The following is a 20,252-nucleotide window of genomic DNA, read 5'->3' as shown; positions in this document are numbered from 1 at the left end:
TGCATATTGTGTAATAAAATAGTTTTAATCAAACATTTAATCACACTGGGCTTTCACTGACGATTTATATCTTATGTTTGTTAAAATGCTTATCAAACAGATTAAAACAAAGACATGTACACACTTTGTTTAAATAGGGTATTCATTATTTAAATTATCTGATGAGCAATCCAAATACTCATTTTATAATTTTCTATTGTATTACCTAAGACCTACAGTTCAGTATGTGCATATTTGTAGTCCTCTCTAGATTGTTTGTTCGTAAAAGAAAAAATCAATAAGTTCTACATTAAAAAGAGTTTAGTTATTAATGTATGCCCGATGCTTACCATTTTTCAATCTTGCCCACTTCAACACTGCAGTTTGCATTTTTATTTCCATTTGTCTTAATTAGTTATTTATTCTTTGATTCATTACTTAATAAGCTTATTGAAATGACTATAGAATGATTTACAGTGCGATTAATCAGAATTCTTTTTTTAAGAAGTTGTGGTTTTGTGGTGCATTATAGATTTATGGAGGATTAATTTATCTCTTTTGAATATTTAAGAACTTGGGCAGAAAAATACTTGTAATAATTGAATACGTCAAAGACGGAACATTACTTTTACACATTGCCTTCACAAAGATCATACAGACCCAGGCCCAAACCAGACCAGTGACTGATGTCCACACTGAACTGTCCACAAAGCCAGAGGTTACTGACCCGACCTGCCGTCTGGCTATTTTCATCTTAAAAGAGCAGATCTTGATCCTAACCTTGGACTATTTACAGTCCCAAAGAGCTTCAGAGACACAGAGGCACAAACGCATAATCTCATAAAACCTTATTTTCTTTCTATTGCGCATGCTTAATAAATATGTAACAAAACTTAATTTAGATGTTTAGGAAGGCAAGTGTTTTCACTGGTTTTTACTGTGGGGGGGGGATATATCCGTCTAGGAGAAGAGGAATCAGTCTGTTAAGAAGAGGCTTTTCAAAACAGACTGCAACGCTTTTAAAAATCTTTGTTATCTGTGTTGTCAAATGCAGAAGTGTGGCAGAGTTTAGCGCAGAGGGCACTGATAACTTACTTTTCCTTCTTATTTGTTGATTGTTTCACTGCTCCAGAGATTTATAAAGTCCGAATATTAGATAAAGCATTCATCTTCCCATTTTAATATGTATTATTAAAGAGATTGCTTATTATAATCAAAGTAGCTAGAGAGGAGAGCGGGGCCCTGCGTCTCGGCTGCTGGAATGTAATTGATTACTCCTCGGCAGGGATGACTGAGCCAGGCTGCTGTGATTTATGTCTGGGGAGAACAGTGTGTACAAACTCTTTAATGGGAGATAACAATATGGCATCCAAAGCAAACAGAGGCGCCTGCAATCAATTTTTAGGACATTCCTCTCTGGTGTGTTTGGATTATTCTGATCACACACGCGGCCTGCCTGCTTCCAGTTTTTATCTTTATCAGAGTGAATTAAACCGTTCCGATGTTCATTTGCCCACTGTCTTCCATTTTCAGTGGAGCTCCTGTCTCGGTCCCTTAAATACCATTTACAGAGAGCTGACATTCCAGCGTAATCGTCTATCAGCTGATAAGGCGGATATTGTGTTCTGTGTTGCTCTTTTTAAGATCCCCCTGTGAAGGCGCTGCTGAAGTACTATGAAGATGTTTACATTCTTTTAAACAAGTATGTACTTTGCCAAGGGCCAGCAATACTGTTTTTCTGCTCCAAATTCCTAATGCCAATAGATTGACTTGGCATTGAGCACCAATACAAAAAAGTTCCCCTTATCAGTAGTGTAAGCCAGAGGGGGTGAGGGACAATAGCTAAAAGCTATTTTAAGATTTTAATACATGACTGAGTTTTAAAAGAACCATTTGATGACCGAAGTCACCTCACTCTGTTGCCACAAAGTGTACGTTAAAGGTGATATTACGATTATACATGATTATAACTGTTCAACTATAGGCAGACCAGAATAAGGAATCTGAATTCAGGAGAGAGAGAGAGAGAGAGAGAGAGAGAGAGAGAGAGAGAGAGAGAGAGAGAGAGAGAGAGAGAGAGAGAGAGAGAGAGAGAGAGAGAGAGAGAGAGAGAGACTACTGTGGTGGAACAGCTTAAAAGAGCTATAGAAATCCACAGGGCAAAACAAAATAAATAAATAAAAAAAGAATAGACAAAGTACAATTCTGAACGACAAGGTTGACAGCACATAATGGGACTGTCATTCTCCATTAGGTATCCGTAAATAATTCAGTCCAGGACTAAGTAAGGCATCTGCAGTACTGTTTATAGTGTATGCCTTGTGCTGAAAATAAACAACCTGCAGCTTTTACAGCCTTCAACAGGGGCAGGTGAAATCACACTTTAACTACAAATTGAAATTGTGGCTCTTGTGTAATAACATTATGAAATGCAGCACATTTTGAGTAATCAGATCCATTTCTGTATAAGAATGCACTCAAATACACACCACTGTATTTAAATACTTGGAGTAGTATAGAACTTCATAAAAATTAATAGTTTTATGATGTGATTTGTATTAGTCGTAGCAGACACCCGAGCAGCTGAGGAAGATGTTATCCGTTCTTCTGGTGATTAAGAGGCAGGTCAGGACATGGTGGAGGATACTTGCAGTCTCTGCTGCTGAATTGTCATGTTCGAAGTAAAAAGATCCCAATGTTAGACATAGGCTCAGACATAGACATCGGTGTCTCACTGATATCGTCCATTTGTTTCTTCATACTGTAAATCTGCAAAAAAACACATTTGAACATGCTATTTATTTTTCTCTGGCAACACTTAAATATTGGTTCTCATGACAGTACCCCACCGGTATTTTGCTTTCCCCTTCCCCCTTCCCCCAACATCAGATAGCTTTTAGGGGGTGAAAAAAGGCAATAAATAAAAAGCATCCCTCTCCTAATTGCCTTTCTCAGGGTTTACGCACAAAAAGACACATCTTTCATATTTAACATACTTCTACCATTGAATGAGGGGAAGCACTGACATTACTCTCAGCAGGGTCCCCGGAGGATTTCCAGAGCACTTGTGTCACACAATCACAGACATCCTTTATGGTTTGTTAACATTTGTAATGCAGGAGTGACAGAACAGTTGCAATGTTTGCCTTGAGATCACATCAGTATGTCTTCTCCTTAGCAAACGGCCATGGAAAGCATGTAAGAGCGGAAGGTTTGAAAGTCACCTCATTTCTCTTTTTATAATCTTCATTTAATGGAGTGTGGCCACATTGAGCAGCACAGAGAAATCAATTAAATCCTTCTTGTTTTCATAATTGCAATTTTTTCTTGTTTTGTTTTTGTGCAAAATGTTAATGAATATGTTTACCTGAAAAAAGCAAACAGGCAATCTCACACTGGTTTTATTCATCTGCTATGTTTATGGCAGTAAACTGTGCTATAGTTGTGGTGAATCAAATAAGTGATCAATGAGGTTATTCAATTGATGCTATTATCATGTATGGATGAATAAAAGGTCTGCTTAGCCTGTGTTTTCTCTGATCTGGATAAGTATTTGCCTAAAGACCTCTGCCTAGCCTACCTTGTTTTCTTTATAAGTACTGGCCAGATTGCTGATTCTTCACTGAGAGCTCCTTCTTCATAGGCAAAGAATGACCATTTGAAGCTCAGAATTTGTATTCTGTTTAAGAAGCACATGTTTGTGTTTATTTATGGATGTAGGACACAACAAGATCTTTAATAACATTACACATTCATATAATTGTATTTAATAGAAGAAAAGGAAAACGTGAAACATAGGGAGAGACTGAAAACAGTAGTAGAACTACACCAGAAGAAAGAAACTAAGAAACAAGGTAAAGAACTTGATTTCAAAGTAGGAAATGGATACTTAATGGACACAAGCTGGATGAAATACCCAGGCTGGGGAAAGGTGTAGGGGATATTCACAGGTATTCACGACATCCGGCTCAGAGGAATTACTGTAATAAAGCATGTGAGTGAATCTGAGAAATGAAAATTTGCTACTGGCTGCAGCTACAATATCTAGGAAAAAAAGTTTTGTTCATGTTGCACCTTGAACTGCCAGTTTCTGAAGTTCTGAAAACAAATGAAGTTTCAAAAAGGGGTCTTCTTGTTACTATCTGTAACACTTATTGCTTCATAGAGTGGAATGGGATTATGACACTAGGAGATCAGTGCTCTGGGTTAGTCTGGGTTAGGCTGTTGCAGTTTCCTGAGGGAAAAAAGCATGATCTGTATTTGATAGGAGTCTCCATGTCTGATGTGTGGTGAAGTTGTCAAAAGAAAGTGCTTCAGACTCATATGGTTACTGTAGCAGTAAGAAGCCAAACTGGGATAAAGTATCACTTGTAAGATGTACAATGTGTTGTTGTTTTTTTATAAAGGTTTTGCTGAGATATTTTACTGGAAACCTACGGATTCATGTTAACATTTATACTTCATAAGGGAAGCAAGTGCACAATGTGACATTTTAATGACTGAAAAGAATGGTAAAAGTAAAATCTAAGATTTTGCTGGTTTCACATCAATCTAGAATCAATTGCCAAGAATAATTAATCTATCAACCAGGATATATGAAACAAAATCTCTAAATATGTTTGTCATTGTTAGTGTTGTATAAGACATACAGAGCTGGCTGTGTTTTATAATAAAAGAAAAATGGCAACAACAAAAAAAATCACATCTAAACTGTTCTCATCTGTAGAACTGTCAGAATTTGATACATGACTGCAAAACAAATTATCATTAGAATTAAAATAGGAAAATGTTAATTCCAGTTACGAAAGTCCAGAGGAAGAAATAAAGAAAATCAATACTCATTTTTGCCGATACATAAATAAATAAAATGTTCTGTAAATGTTTAGCCACTAGTGACTCATCTTTGTGACTAAGACTAATAAGAAATGTTAGATTCATAATTAATTGGAGGCAGGCCCACTATTTTTCAGGGGTAAGAAAATAGAATGGAAAAAACATCTAAGCTCTTTCTTCATGCCAGTTCTGCTGTATGTAACTGCCAAGAAATCTGATTGCTGGTAGATTGAAAGGGCAGTATTTTCCTCATTAAGCAGGACATTCATAAAGAAATTGCATGGATTTCTTCATCACGCAGTGGTGTCGTGAAGCACTGGAAACCTCATGAATTATCTTGTTCCTTAAACTATGCACTCCCCGTGAGTTGGACAGGCCCACAAGAACCCTTTCGTTAGATTTTCATGTGATATTTTTTCAAGTTAAAGATATATAATCATTGGTATACACTTCGATTTTTCAAGGGTAATGTTTGAATACATGCTTTTCTCTAAAGTCTTATGTTACCAATTTGAGACTTGCTTCGAAGGATAATAGGGAAAGATAAGTGAAATATTTTGATTAAATTGTTCAAATCAAAAAAGCCACTTGTTTAAAAGCATGTTTTTAGAAAAGTAAAATTATATGACTATCACTTTCAATATTATTAAATTAATAAATACATTTTTAAAAGCTTGATAGCGTACAAATGTATAATTTACATGAAATCCCCCCCAGGCAGCAAAGTAAATGGTCCCTTCACAGCACCGCCAGTTTTAACAGGTTTAAAATTAAATGAATTAGATACCAGACTACGGAAGCATACCTGGCATTATGGCACCCAGCTGGCAGAGCCACAGACATATCAAGACTCTGTCCATATTGACTGCATCCTTCATTACCCAACACTGCTGGGCTCTGCAGATCTTTCACCAGTCACTTGACCTCCACTCGCTGGTGCACGTTCGTTATATCATTTTAATTGTACGTCTTGAAAAATGATGTATAAATTCTATATTTTAAAAATGTCATAATTTTTCCCCTCCCGTCTGTTCCAGGAATTTAGCAATCTCCATGAACTGATCAGATCATCTCATAATTATTGTATACAGAATCAATATCTTTCGGAAAAGCTGTTCAATGCTGTGATAGAAGCTGTGATTTTTTCATTTCAAATGAGCTTCCTGCCACCTTACCACCTTTCCAAAAATGTACCAACAAAGCAAGAAACCTACCACAGCACGTTAGACTCCCTGCATATAGCAAATGCATCTATTTAAAGTTGCTTTATTTATGTATTCTCAGGGTCTCTGGTAAAAGACTTCAATGTAAGGTATCCTGGGTAAGGGCATATGTTAAGAAATACTAATAATTATGATTATTATAATAATAATCGATGGAAAGTAAAACATACCAGAAGTAAAAATATCTTTACAGCATTGTTGGATTTATTTTTGTTAAGCAGCAAACTTTAAGATGATGTGAAAAATTAACAGCAATGTTTTCTTACATTTATATTCTAATAATAAAATAAAACACAATATTATTCTTATCATTCTCCCTTTACAATTGTAACTATGCTTTATAACACATGTTGTCACCAAACATGATATCTAATAAGCACAGTTTGGTTCCATTATTTGTTAACCTACAACAAGCTTGTGTGAAAACAAACCAACAAAGGAATGAAAATAAAGAATAAAAAAATGAATATTTTTCACTGACTGACTATGACCAAAGCCATTTCCCATGACCGAGCTGTAACCAGATTCCAGTTCATGATGCTTGATCAAGAACTGGCTATAGAAAACATACAGGTGCAGGTGAAAGCCAAACTGCTATATTTACAACTACCCATTCAAAGTGTCTTTCTGTCATTTGTTGTCAGAAACTGTTGAAGTTTAACAATTGAGTGTGTAATTCCCCTGACTGGAAGAACTTTGACAAAGTGCCATTGCTGGGTGGAGGTGGAGCTCATTGAATATACTATCAATGAAAAAACTGTCTGCTGCTGGCACTGGTACTTTTACTTTCATCATAATCAATTCCAGTATCAACTTCAAACACTCTACAGACATCTGTTTCATAAAGTGTATTTGATTGATTACCCTCTCATGAAAACAGTTGAAATATTTAAGCTTGTTACTTTTTATTTTACACACATTACCCAAAATCCTTTTCTAAACATCTGGAAATGTAGAGTGTCACTTTTGTATCAAGTATAGCGGCAATTCCCCCAAAACTTCAAATATTTATCAGATAAGAGAGATACATTCAACAACAATTTACAGTGAAGAATGTGGAGGATCTACAATCCCATTTCAAACTGGTGTTAGTAAAGCTGAATTGCAGACAACAATTTAAACTAAAGAATACAAAAAGGTGACAGCCTGGAGTGAATATATACAACATAGCTAGTGGTCCAAAGTTACATACTTGAAATATTTGATGTTCCTTTATCTTTAGTACAATATATATAGAGATGTACTGGAAATGCAATCTCATTTTTTGTTTTTTATGAGAGTACACTCCTTAAAGATACATTATGATTAACATTGATAACTGTGTAGCTGAAACTTCAAAGAACAAACCTTTAGATCTAAAGATTTTTGTTTCCTTTTATCCACACATTTACATAAGATCATCCTTGATTCTAATCGTAGTCTTGGGGATGTTTTTTCCAACCTAGTAGAGCTGAAGCACAATTTGTAAAAGTCAAAGCCTCATAAATTAGCACTAAAGAATTACAAGATGTACCCATTTGCATTCAACCTGCATTGTAATGTGATTAATTTTATGTTTTAAAGAAGGTGATGGCACAAAATCATTGACGCTTCTCGGCACAAAACTGTAGCAGAACATATCCGACCTCAGCAATCAGCCTTGACGCCTGGAATCATGGCCCACTATTGTTCCAAAATAAATAGCATGCTAACTATATCAGCAATTTTCTGTTCATTTCATTCCCACATATGATGCTGCTGATTTTCACTTTTTAATCAAGTCTAATGAAAATGTAGGCGATTTATTTATTGTGTTTGCAATCAAAACAGCATTCCCCGTTCAAATTGTTGTGTTTCTTTTACTTATTTATATCACTATTACTATCAGTATTTTATAAATAATCAACTTAGCATTGACAATCATTGTAGCCCTCATTTTCCAGCCCATTTTAGGTACCAAAAAGGATATTTTCATAATTGTTGCTTCTAGTATAGGTACAAAATATACTTGGACTGTTTTGTTATACTCATGTTTATTTGCTATTTCATCTCCAAGCTCTGTTAATCTCTTCATCAAAGCCTTTAAGTCTTTTCATATAAGAGAGCGTGAGTATTTTTGTTTCATGTGGAAATTCCCCATTTCTGTAATTCAACCAGTCATTAAAAAGGTATGAATGGTGAATATTCTCACACAGGTGCCCCTCACTTTTATTCCTATCAAGCATATCTGTGCGGTAACCCTGGGTTATCAATTGTGGGCCTCAGTTTACAAAGCAGACTTTTTTTTTTTAATGTGAAATGAAACGGTTAGTAGCCACAAGTGCAATTAATTCTGCCTGCATTTTTCTCTTCCGATATCAGTTACTGCACTTATTCTTCCATCCTGAATGTCTTCTAAAGACAGGGTGCCCTTCCAGTCATGACACAGATCTGAAGTTGTGCCATAACGGTGACTCAGCTGAAGCATTTGACCAACAGAACTGGTCAGCCAGGGACACCTGTGTGTTCAGATGATCTTTCCCAAAAGACTGGGTAGGTAAGACTTTTAAACCCAGCCTGGATAGAAATCTCTTGCATTTCAAAGTCAATACATCTGTCACCCATTGATCCCTGAGGAGTTAGCCTTTCAGTAAACAATCCCAGTCCTGTCTGTGCCGGGTTCGTCTCTTGCATTGATAGTACAACATGTTGAAGACAGGTCACAGCCTTTACACAGTGGGTAAATGCTGAATATAAGAATGTGACCATATGTGGAAGGATTCGATTTACCAATCCTCTCATTATGCAAATCATTTGAACTAGAGATTCCAGCATTTTCTTAGAAATAGCGGTATCTGCAGATAGCGAAAAAAATATATAAAGAAAATTCAAATGAAATCAATCCGTCTTTTTGTAACTGGAGTGAAAACCTTTCGGATGACTGATTGTTAAAGTAATTTAATGGACTGGATTACATTTGACAACTTGATAAGAATTAACTAATTTTCAAAGGAAATAACATAGACTTATAGCATTGCTGAGTGGTTATCTAATTTAATCAAAGACTCTAAACACACAACTGTCCACCAGTAAACATCCATAAATTACTACAGATGTACTTAAACAAGATTGTTTATGACAATTATATAGACATATGTATTAAATCCAAACATAAAAAGAAGCAAAGTTATTCCAAAGCCAGTGAGATTTGGGTTAATTGTAAATGTATTATTATTGTATTTCTAACTTCCTTAGTACGAAATCCAAGGAAAGTTTTGTTTTCTCAGATGTAAAATCCAATCCAACTGTTAACAATTTACCTGTCATTTCTATATTAAGAAATAATTACACTGTTGTATACATATTTCAACATTTTGTTTCCAGACATATTACCCTCTATAGCCACAATAGTGATTTAAAAGATGTTTTAGTATGCAGCTCACCTCAAACAACTAACAAAAAACATTCTGAGAATCATTTTGAAAATGATTTTCCCTATTTTACTTTTTATTTGAGGTTTGTATTTATTTATTTATTTATTTATTTATTTATTTATTTATTTAATTAATTAAAATAACCGGTCTTCAGTTTCACCAGCTTTTATCACTTGCTTGCACATGTATTTATGATAATATACCAGAGCACATTATCAAATTATTTCATTAGCTCTCACCCCTTAGGAAACAAACCAGCTAGCCCTGGAGCCCAAAGAGATATGTGTCACAGGTTTGTCAGACTTTGATGGATGCTTCCCCTATCTGCATGTGTTATTATTGCTCTTTTACAGAAGAAACGGCAACAGGGACTTGATGTTTAATAGCCCCCATACTGCGTCTGTCACAGAGCCTCAGGGCTAGGCTACAGTTGTTAATTCATAAGCACCTTATTCCTATGAGGCCCAGAAAGAGATTTTGCTATGGACTCAGCATTATTGAAATAAGTGACTGGGTGAAGCTGTATATTCAGCAGCGCAAAACCTTTGTCCAAAATTTAAAATAAAGCTACTGAGCCTAATATATTGCTTTGAGCTGTGTTACATGTCTTGTGTTGTTGACATTGCATTTACAGCAAGCATTATAATGTGACTACGTCATTCATGAAATTATAAACCTAGCAAAAAGGAAACACAAACGTGAACATGTATTTACTTTTTAATTAGAGTGAAGTGCTTCAGATACATTTTTTATTATAGTTTTTTTATTTATGTTTTTTATTATATGTTGAAGACTAACAAATGTAACAGTGTTGTAAACATAACATGAATTTCAGTTGGAATGCACAGAAACAGAAATCCATAAAATCCATAAATTATTTTATTCTGCTTGTAATGGATTGTTCCTTTGAAAGCAATAGAGAAACTGATTATACACCTCAAACATTATTTCAATCGAGTTGGGTACCTTATAACACGGTCAATTTCTCTTCACAATAGGATCTAGACATCCTTTCTAATTAAAATATGTTCAGCACCAAAAGCATAGGTGTTACTCCGTAAGAGCATTAAAAAGCATGTGGTTAAATAATTGACCACATCTCTGGCTGAGTGCACTTGCCTTTGGGTATGTATGTTTAAAGTGCTAAACAGCTCCAAACCTTCTCACTAGCAGACAAGACCTGGTTTACTCCTCAGTGGCTAATGATAGTGCATCGGCTCCATTGCATCTACAGCGTAGGCCTATGTACAATCCACTGGTGTATGACCATAATAAAAACCCAGAAATGTGTGTTTTTATTGTACCTCGAATATACATAAACAATGCATGAATACATAGAAATGCAAAGTTACCTATGTTTACTTTATTATTGCTAACTTTATTCTTACTTATTATGGTTATTATTGCCTTTATTATTTGTTGTAACTTCCTTAATGTGCCCTTTAGACCGATCCTATGGAGTCTGTGCAGTCTCTCAGTTGTGGACGAAATGAGGGGGGATTGGCAGCCGGCAGGCCAGGTGGCCAGACAGCATCCTCTTTCTTGGCCAGCTGCAGACTGGGAATGGGAAGGATGGAAGGATGATCTGAACACTGACAAGCAAGTGTAATGGTCTGAACTATTTATTTAGGGAGTTCCAGATATAAAGATGCCTAAAAACTGAGTATAATTACCCAAATATGTTACCAAACTTGATGTAACTTAGAGACATTAAAAGTTGTATTTACACATGTTCTCATTTTAGATTATTATCTTTAATAAGTAATTTACTTAGAGTAGATCAACACAAGTACCCTTGTATATCCTTTTATATATATATATATATAAACTGTAGGCAGTATATTTGTATAGAGAAAGACTTGTGATTGCTTAGATTGATCAGAGTGCTTACTTTTTAAATTATGCATCACACATTCATATGCTTTATTGGCTACACAACTGGCTTCAATATAATGGGTTAAAGAGTCCTTGCCCTTGTCTGCATCTGCATTAATGTATGGCTATAGAGTACAGTCCAACGCAAATTGTTTTGTCATTAAATATGTCAAGCCGTACTTTTCAAAAATATAACCAAATTATAAACAGCATTAATGTCATTTATAAAAGAAGGTTTTGCCAATATCCAATTATACTGTCAAGTAATACCGGTCTGTGATTGATGGCTGTGGAAATTAGTCATATTAGGTTAAGAAGCTGTGCAGATAAGCATTCGTAGTTTTATTAGTCTCTCCCACTACAAGAAGCGCACAGAGCTCGACACAACTGTATTATCTTCACATGCTATTTAAATCATACATATCGTATTAGAAGATTGACTAATGCTACCTGTTATCAGATGGATACCCAGGTGTTTTGCAACAAACAGAGATAACTAGGATTATATTGTTGGGCAGATATAGCAGAATACGCTAATTCTTTGAAGTGGCTTTAATACTTATTTTTAAATAGACACGTCCTGAAAGAGGACACGCACTGAGCAGCACTCTGAGTTTTGCTGATGTGACACTGAACTGACGTTTCAGTATGTAGCACAACATGCCACAAAAATCAAGAGCAGAATTCTCTATCATGTGCGCTACAGGAAGTGGAGTTTTCCTAGAGTTATTAAAACTAACTTTTTTTTCCATCAGTGCTTTCCAAAGAGACTTTGGACTTTGGGTAATTGAACAACAAAGATTGGGTCAATCATAAGCAAGTCAGGTTTCAAAGCTAGGCCACCTATTTCAAAGCATTATTATCAAGTATCCTGAAGGAGAGTGTTCAGTCACACTATTGAGATCTGAAGGAATGGTGCTTTTCAAAGGCCATATTAAATTAATTAGAACACGTTTTAGATTATGACTCAGATTACTTTTTAATCCCCAGTCTCTGATGATGAACACAACAATATGAATCAAATTGTATTCATAAATACACATCTTGGTTTATTATTGCAACTCTTTGTGTTAGATCTGGTGTTTTTGAAATGCAGAATGTCAAACTTCAATTTTAAAGTTCTACTGTTTCTGTTTTTTCTTTCTCTTTCTTGTGCAGAAGTATAGTTTGTATACATAACTGATATTTGGTCTGTTGAACTGAACATATTTTATATCAAATAATGCCCAACTTTATTGTAAAACAAATAAGGGAAAATACTTATATAGCATGTATATTGTGAAAGCAGTATATTATTGTAGGATACATCCTCTGAATTACATTCACAATTTAACATTAGATTGTTTTCTAGTTCACTAAAAAGAAAGAGGCTTACAAAGGGATTGTGGGTATTTATCAAAATGTGTAAACTTGCCATGTGCTGTTTTCTGTGTAATTATCACAAAAGATTTGAAGTGACAGAATCTTAGACATTTAAATCCAGGACAAGCATTCCCCATTCTTCATTCTTTGCTGCATGATGCTGTGAGGATTTCATTTCAACCCCATATGGAGATCAAATCCCAGGCTGTTTTGTACTATTTTATTTACAGCATTACATTTCAACACAATATTGCAAAGGCTCTTCACATTCAAGAAGTGTTTGCTATTATTTACTACAACAGAGAATGATAGTAATGAAGTGTAGAAAGGGCGATCACCCTAAAAGAAAAACAAAAAAAAACATATCATACCATACCAAATATCATTAAACAGCAAATTGTCAGGACGTCAGAACAGCAAAGGAACATTTACCATTATGAAATGGTAAAACATACATGTTTGTATTTAAATTGGGACATTTAGATTAATACTGTGGTTTTCCTTGTCCAGAACAAATTCTGCATTTCTTTTTTTGGTCCTCTTCAGATATATCCTCAGGCAACATTCTAGGACATCTCAAGGAAATTGGATCAGGACTCTTTGCCAGCCTCATACGATTCTTTGGGATATTAGTAATTAAATAGGGTGTAACAGATCAACAAACATAGCAAGGTGCATTATTGTTAGGGTATGCAAAATGTAGTTATGAGTCAGTCCTCAAAATGTCAAATTCTGTGTGATCAACACCTATTGCCTGAGAAAATACACGATACAAGCAAAGATGCCAAACTGAGAATGAATGCTGCAGTCCAGGGGTAGTAATGAAACATTGATAGGTCATTGTAAAGGAGCATTAATTTTAAATTAACTTTTATTGCATGCATCGTCATTTTGCAATGAAATCCGTAATAATATTGACATTGTTGTCAGACATAAATTAGACTAATGGGAGTTAATATGAAATATTATTTTTAATATTTGTGCTGAAGTACAACAACAATATTATGGTGTATTTGTTTATTTATTTTATAATGCATGCAAATACATTCTGCTGTCTGTCTGTTTTGAATGGACAAACGTTCCTATGCTCTCCTATCCAAAGCAAATTTTTAAAAAATCAGCACTTAGAAAATATGGAAGTATATTTATTATATAATGCCTGCCAGTTATAAAAGCAGTTCTATCCTTGTAATTTTGTACTAGATTTGAAGAAAAAGCTATTAATTAGAAATCAGTATATATAATCAGGCTACAAAACAATAAGCCCACTAACTGCAGGGATAGTGTGTATCTGTGTCTGTGTTTGTTTGTGTAAAATATTTGTTTCACTTGTTGTTTCCATGACAGCAAATGCAGATGTTAAGCAGAACACTCCCGAGTGCAATAACAGACAGCTATAGGCACTTTAAGATCTGTTAGTGATATCCATATTCCATAAGATGTAAGACTATCTGTGAGAACTAAAGCATGGAAAGGATAGCAGGGTGTGCTAACTTCTGCCCATGACTGTAAAAGCAAACAATTCAGAGAGGGAGCAAAATCAACAGAAGATGCCTTAATCCATAAAAGGCCACGATGGCATAAATCACCCTTACTACCTATGCAACCTTTGAACTTAGCAAGGACTCGTTAAGTTCAAAGGTGACATTGTAGTCTTCATTTATTGCTTTGCAAAGCCATAACTCAGTGTGGTCCATTTTAACAGAATTGTACAGTTACTCTTGTGTTCAAAAATTCCCATGGAACAGCATGTCAATTTACTTTTGCAAAGGGAGCTGGTAAATATTCAGGAATTAGCCCCCTACCCTGAGCAGAATGGGAAGGATCTCCAATTTGTCCTTTATGCACCTTCTTATAGATTTATGGAGCTGTAGCTTGCTAAAAGTGAGACTCCTCATTGCCATGGATATTGGATAGCTGCAACAAAGGGTGCAGGCACATGTGCAAATACTGTCTGAGATTTCTTACACCCTTTAGCTTCCTCAAAGGCTCCATTCATTAACATTGCTATCTGTAAGAAATATAAATGAAAAGAAGCTATCTGTATGACTGTCACACAGATATTCACAGTTAGTATAGAGCGTAGAAAAGACTCTGAAATGGTTTAAATCCATTAAATTCATATTGAGTGTACATTAAAACATATTTATATTCCACATTTCTATCATCCAAATTACATCTAAGCCTTCTTGTTTTTATGATGGCCATCACAAGCCTACCTAATCACACAAAATATTGCTAATATTTATAAATGTGTTTTGACAATGCCATTTTTGTTATAGATCATTAAGTGATCTAATGTATCACATAAACCTAGGTTGTGATCATGGTATTTCTACATATATTTCTTGAAATAATCTGAAATAAATAAAAAGAGAAATCATAATTATTGGGAAGAGAACAACATTTGAGAAAGTTTTAAGAATAACTTAAGAAAGGCTACAAAGAAGGCTTTAACCTTTACTCGTAGGTGAAACATACATTTCTATACTCCATTACTAATAAAGGAGTGAGTACTAAAACCTAGAAAACATTTTATACATAAATGAAAAAACAATCTGAGAAAATGTTAAGTTTTTGTTTAAAGCATTTGGGCACACTTTACCAATAATAAGACAATAAAACATTTGTTAAACAATATGATTCACATTAGATAACAGTAAAGAGATTAAATTAAAGCATGGATAAAAAATAAAACTAGATATACAATAGAAAAATATAAACGCCATCTAAATCTCTTTATAATCAACAATAAATAGAATGAAGAAATTGCCATCATTATCCCTAATTATATGTTGTTGTAAGGGACAACGGACAATGTACATTATTACATTTCATCACAGAGCATTATTTAAACCAGCTATAATGAAATCTGAAGCAATGCCAATGTGCTGAGTTAATAACTAAAGGACAATACCCATCAATTAAGCAGAGAATCAGATAAAATGTAAGAAAATTGCTTATTTTAATTTTTTTCCCAGCGTTGAGCATAAAATGTTTATAGGTAATTCTAGATTGCATTATTGATTGTGAAAGAGCTGTAATAACTCAGAGATTAAAATATATTTTTAAATTCCTTCACCTATTGTAGGAATAGAGGCCCAATATTTGTGATGGACTACTGTAGTCATTTAGAAGTATTTTTGCACTTTGAGTATTATGAGCAGTAGAACAAATGTATTGAACTTTATCTCATGTATTTACATATTTATTGATTAGTTAAAGGTAAAATATATGTAATACTAGTGACATGGTGTAGAGGCTATGAAAACCTGGCTTTGAAAAGAATCAACATAAAGTATTAAAAACAAACACCTCTACAGTCTACTGTGTATTATTCAGGACAGACAGATCATAGCATATTTAAATTTAGTCAGGTCATGCTATCTTGGTAGATTGTCTGATTATTGAGTTTGTTTATATACTTAAATAAATCATACATATATACATACATAAGATTATACTTGGGGAATAATGGCACTACAAGTATAACTGAATACCTAGTTATCATCTGTTTTGCAGGTGATCTGACATATAATTATTCTCAACTTGAGGAGAGCAGATATACCCTAAACATCAAAAAATATGTCCAGGGCAAAGATAACTAATTTAATATGAATGGTCAACCTAATTCCCAACTTTAGCATTTAGCAACTACAAAAAGGGTGTGTGTACAAAAAGGGATGATTTTACGGAAAGCATCTACAATGTATTGTTTTAGTTTAATTGCCATTAAAAATAATTCCATTACAATAATAAACCATGAATTAACAAAAATAAAAATGTTTCTAAAAATAATACCAAAATTGCTCTCATATATGACAGTGAAACAAATTCCCCAAATTCATGATATATTAAATCTATTTGTAAAAACATCAATTTCATTTTATAAAGAAAACACAATATTACCGCTTTAAAAATATTAATGATAATGTCTGAGCATAAAAACTTTGTGTGCTTTCTGTCTTCTGAATTGATCCTGTTATTTTTTAATCAACAAGGAATCATGACCTGCTTTAGAAGAATGTGACATACCTTCATGCTATCTTAGTCCATCCAACATAAACAATATACTGTGAGTGGTTTCCTATTTTGCAATTTAAACCTCTTAAGTGAGTAACAAAATGTTTTTTTCATTGACATTTTATCAAACCAGATGGTTAAGTGAATAGCACTGAACAAAGGATTCTTTCTTCTAGGAAACAAAAAGATAGCTGTGGGATTCTTTCGAGCGTGGCAGTGTTTAAGTGTCTATGTCTATATATGTTTGTTTAAAGAAACCTCACATGCGCTTTTCATGGAGTATACCTTATTTGTCAAAAGCAGAAATGTAGATGATGAAATGTTTTGGGAGAAAATCAGGGCAGATTTTAAAAACATCTGTATTTCACTAGTGTCTATTAGCTCAATACTAGCAAACCTATTATATTATTCTAAGTTTAGCTGATATGTACATATGGTTGTTTTCTGGATAAGAGTATGTTTTCTGTACAAGATATACAGTTTATGCTGTCCAAAGAACTACAGCTGAAGTTGATTTGAAACCCAAAGTTGTGCTAAATTTGCATACAAATCAAGAGTATAATTCATAAATTGCTTTAAAAACACATTATAACTTAATCTGCTATTCAACATCAACCTTGATAAGCAAGTAATCACAGTAGATATTACTTGTTCCAGAAAAGCATAGTATACGTTTATTCTGCAAGTGTTTATATATATATATATATATATATATATATATATATATATATATATATATATATATACCGATCAGCCATAACATTATGACCACCTGCCTAATATTGTGTAGGTCCCCCTTTTGCCGCCAAAACAGCCCTGACCCGTCGAGGCATGGACTCCACTAGACCTCTGAAGGTGTGCTGTGGTATCTGGCACCAAGACGTTAGCAGCAGATCCTTTAAGTCCTGTAAGTTGTGAGGTGGGGCCTCCATGGATCGGACTTGTTTGTCCAGCACATCCCACAGATGCTCGATTGGATTGAGATCTGGGGAATTTGGAGGCCAAGTCAACACCTTGAACTCGTGATTCATCAGACCAGGCCACCTTCTTCCATTGCTCCCCCGTGGTCCAGTGCTGATGCTCACGTGCCCATTGTAGGCGCTTTCGGCAGTGGACAGGGGTCAGCATGGGCACCCTGACTGGTCTGCGGCTACGCAGCCCCATACGCGACAAACTGCGATGCACTGTGTGTTCTGACACCTTTCTATCAGAACCAGCATTCACTTTTTCAGCAGTTTGAGCTACAGTAGGCCGGGGCCCCCCGGAGCCTTCGCTCCCCACATGCATCAATGAGCCTTGGCCGCCCATGACCCAGTTGCCGGTTCACCACTTTTCCTTCCTTGGACCACTTTTGATAGGTACTGACCACTGCAGACCAGGAACACCCCACCCCTTGTCAAAGTCACTCAGATCCTTACGCTTGCCAATTTTTCCTGCTTCTAACACATCAACTTTGAGGACGAAATGTTCACTTGTTGCCTAATATATCCCACCCACTGACAGGTGCCATGATAATGAGATTATCAGTGTTATTCACTTCACCTGTCGGTGGTCATAATGTTATGGCTGATCGGTATATATATATATATATATATATATATATATATATATATATATATATATATACATTTGATGTATTATTAGTATTGTGGTTGTTGTTGTTGTTTGCTGTTACATTCCTAGTTTTTAACAATTACAATCCTCTATTCCCTAAGGGTGCAAAAAAGTTACCCAAACTCTCCTCATGGAGAAGTAAATCTGGCCCAACTTGTTCAGTAGAGATAAACACTCAATCCTCTCAATATCCAGTCAGTATTTCTTTATTGTCTTTAATTAAAACTTACCTGATGGTAAAGTCATAGAAGTGACTAATTGGTCATACTACATATCACAGTTTCCTGCTGAAGTAGAAAGTAATTGGAATTATTAAATCTTTGACAGGTAAACAAAGAGAAAAATTGTGTTCTACAGAACCACAGTGATAATACTCCCCCAAGAATCTTTTTTTCAAGAAGACTCTACAACAACCACAGCCCAACACTAATTTGACATTTTTTTGGAACGGGAACGGGAACTTGTGAGACATTTTCGTAGGAATCAGCTTCTTTTAATTTAGTTCACTTTTAATTATGTACAGCATGTATTAATCTTTCTTTAAAAATCAGAAATCGCTATATATCACTGAAATGCCAAACACAACACACAGGATCTTTAATGTCATGGGTATGGGAAGAGCAAACGTACATGTTGATTTTTTAATTTGTTTTCTTTTAATGGTCTAGAAATGGTGAAAGGCACACCACATACTATACTATCTTGGCCTCTTGTACCAGAACACAATGTAAAATACACATATAAAAAATGAATTATTCTCCTGAGTTGTTCTGCACTGCTGTAGCTTTACACTTTATATAACTGTTTAATTATTCTGTTTACTCCTACATTGCATTCCTGTTGTTTATTTATGATTTCCCCTATGCCTCCTTCCCTTTAGTTCATACCTATGACTTCAGCGCATCTTGTCTGCACTTGTTACTTATTAGAACTAGGATGTATGACTCTTATATTAACTTTATATTTTACCTAGGCACTTTTGTAATTTGGAAACTGTAATTGTATTATGCTTGATTTGTAATTTTGTTCTGTATTATTGCACTTTTGTACTGCTCTCACCCCTGGATAAGGGCGCCTGCCAATAAAATAAATACATACATACATACATACATAAATACATACATACATACATACATACATACATACATACATACATACATACATACATACATACATACATACATACATACATACATACATACATAAATAAATAAATAATAAGTTACAACCTTGTGACTTTCAGATAGCAATATGTACACTTAACTAAATGTACATTAAGTAGCATTTAAAAAGTTAACAATCTATAAATACATTTGATATGACTTATATGTGTGTCTACAGCTTACAGGACCTATTGAGTGAAAATGCAATGAAAGGGATTAAAAGAGGCTATTATTGTTATAGGATCTGTTGCTTAGAATTCAGGTAGAACACACATTGGTTTGCTTTAAAGGTGTATGAACATGTTAATTATATTTATTAATGGAGCAGACCTTCAGTTTACCCCCTTCCAAATCTAACTAAGTGGTTAATATCAAGATCTGACTTAACTGGTGCCTGTTGTGTGAACGGTGGGGTTAGCAACATAATGCACAGCAATCGGTTTACTCAAAGCATGCGGTCAGGATTTTTACATCAAAGGTTAGAGAAAAGCACGAAACAGATGTTTTCCCAATGCGTTTATCACATTTTCTAGTTCATTCGGTTCAGTTTCTTTAAAAAAGATGCACAGTGGTTGTTATGCTAAAGGGCCTAGCACAGCAAGGCTCGTAAAAGCACTGACAGTGCTTCAATTCTCATTATCTTCTATAATCTGCTAATTAGAAAACATATGTTCATTCTTGTAAACACATTGAAAGCACAAGGTGTTTTTTTTTTGTACTATCTAAGAATTAATTTGGAGCAGCAAAACATTTATTTAAATCTATATACAAGCTGAATATAAGAGGCT

The sequence above is a fragment of the Amia ocellicauda genome, chromosome 3 (assembly GCF_036373705.1).
Source record: "Amia ocellicauda isolate fAmiCal2 chromosome 3, fAmiCal2.hap1, whole genome shotgun sequence".
In the NCBI taxonomy this organism is placed as follows: Eukaryota; Metazoa; Chordata; class Actinopteri; order Amiiformes; family Amiidae; genus Amia; species Amia ocellicauda.
Note: the sequence above shows the minus strand (reverse complement) of the source record.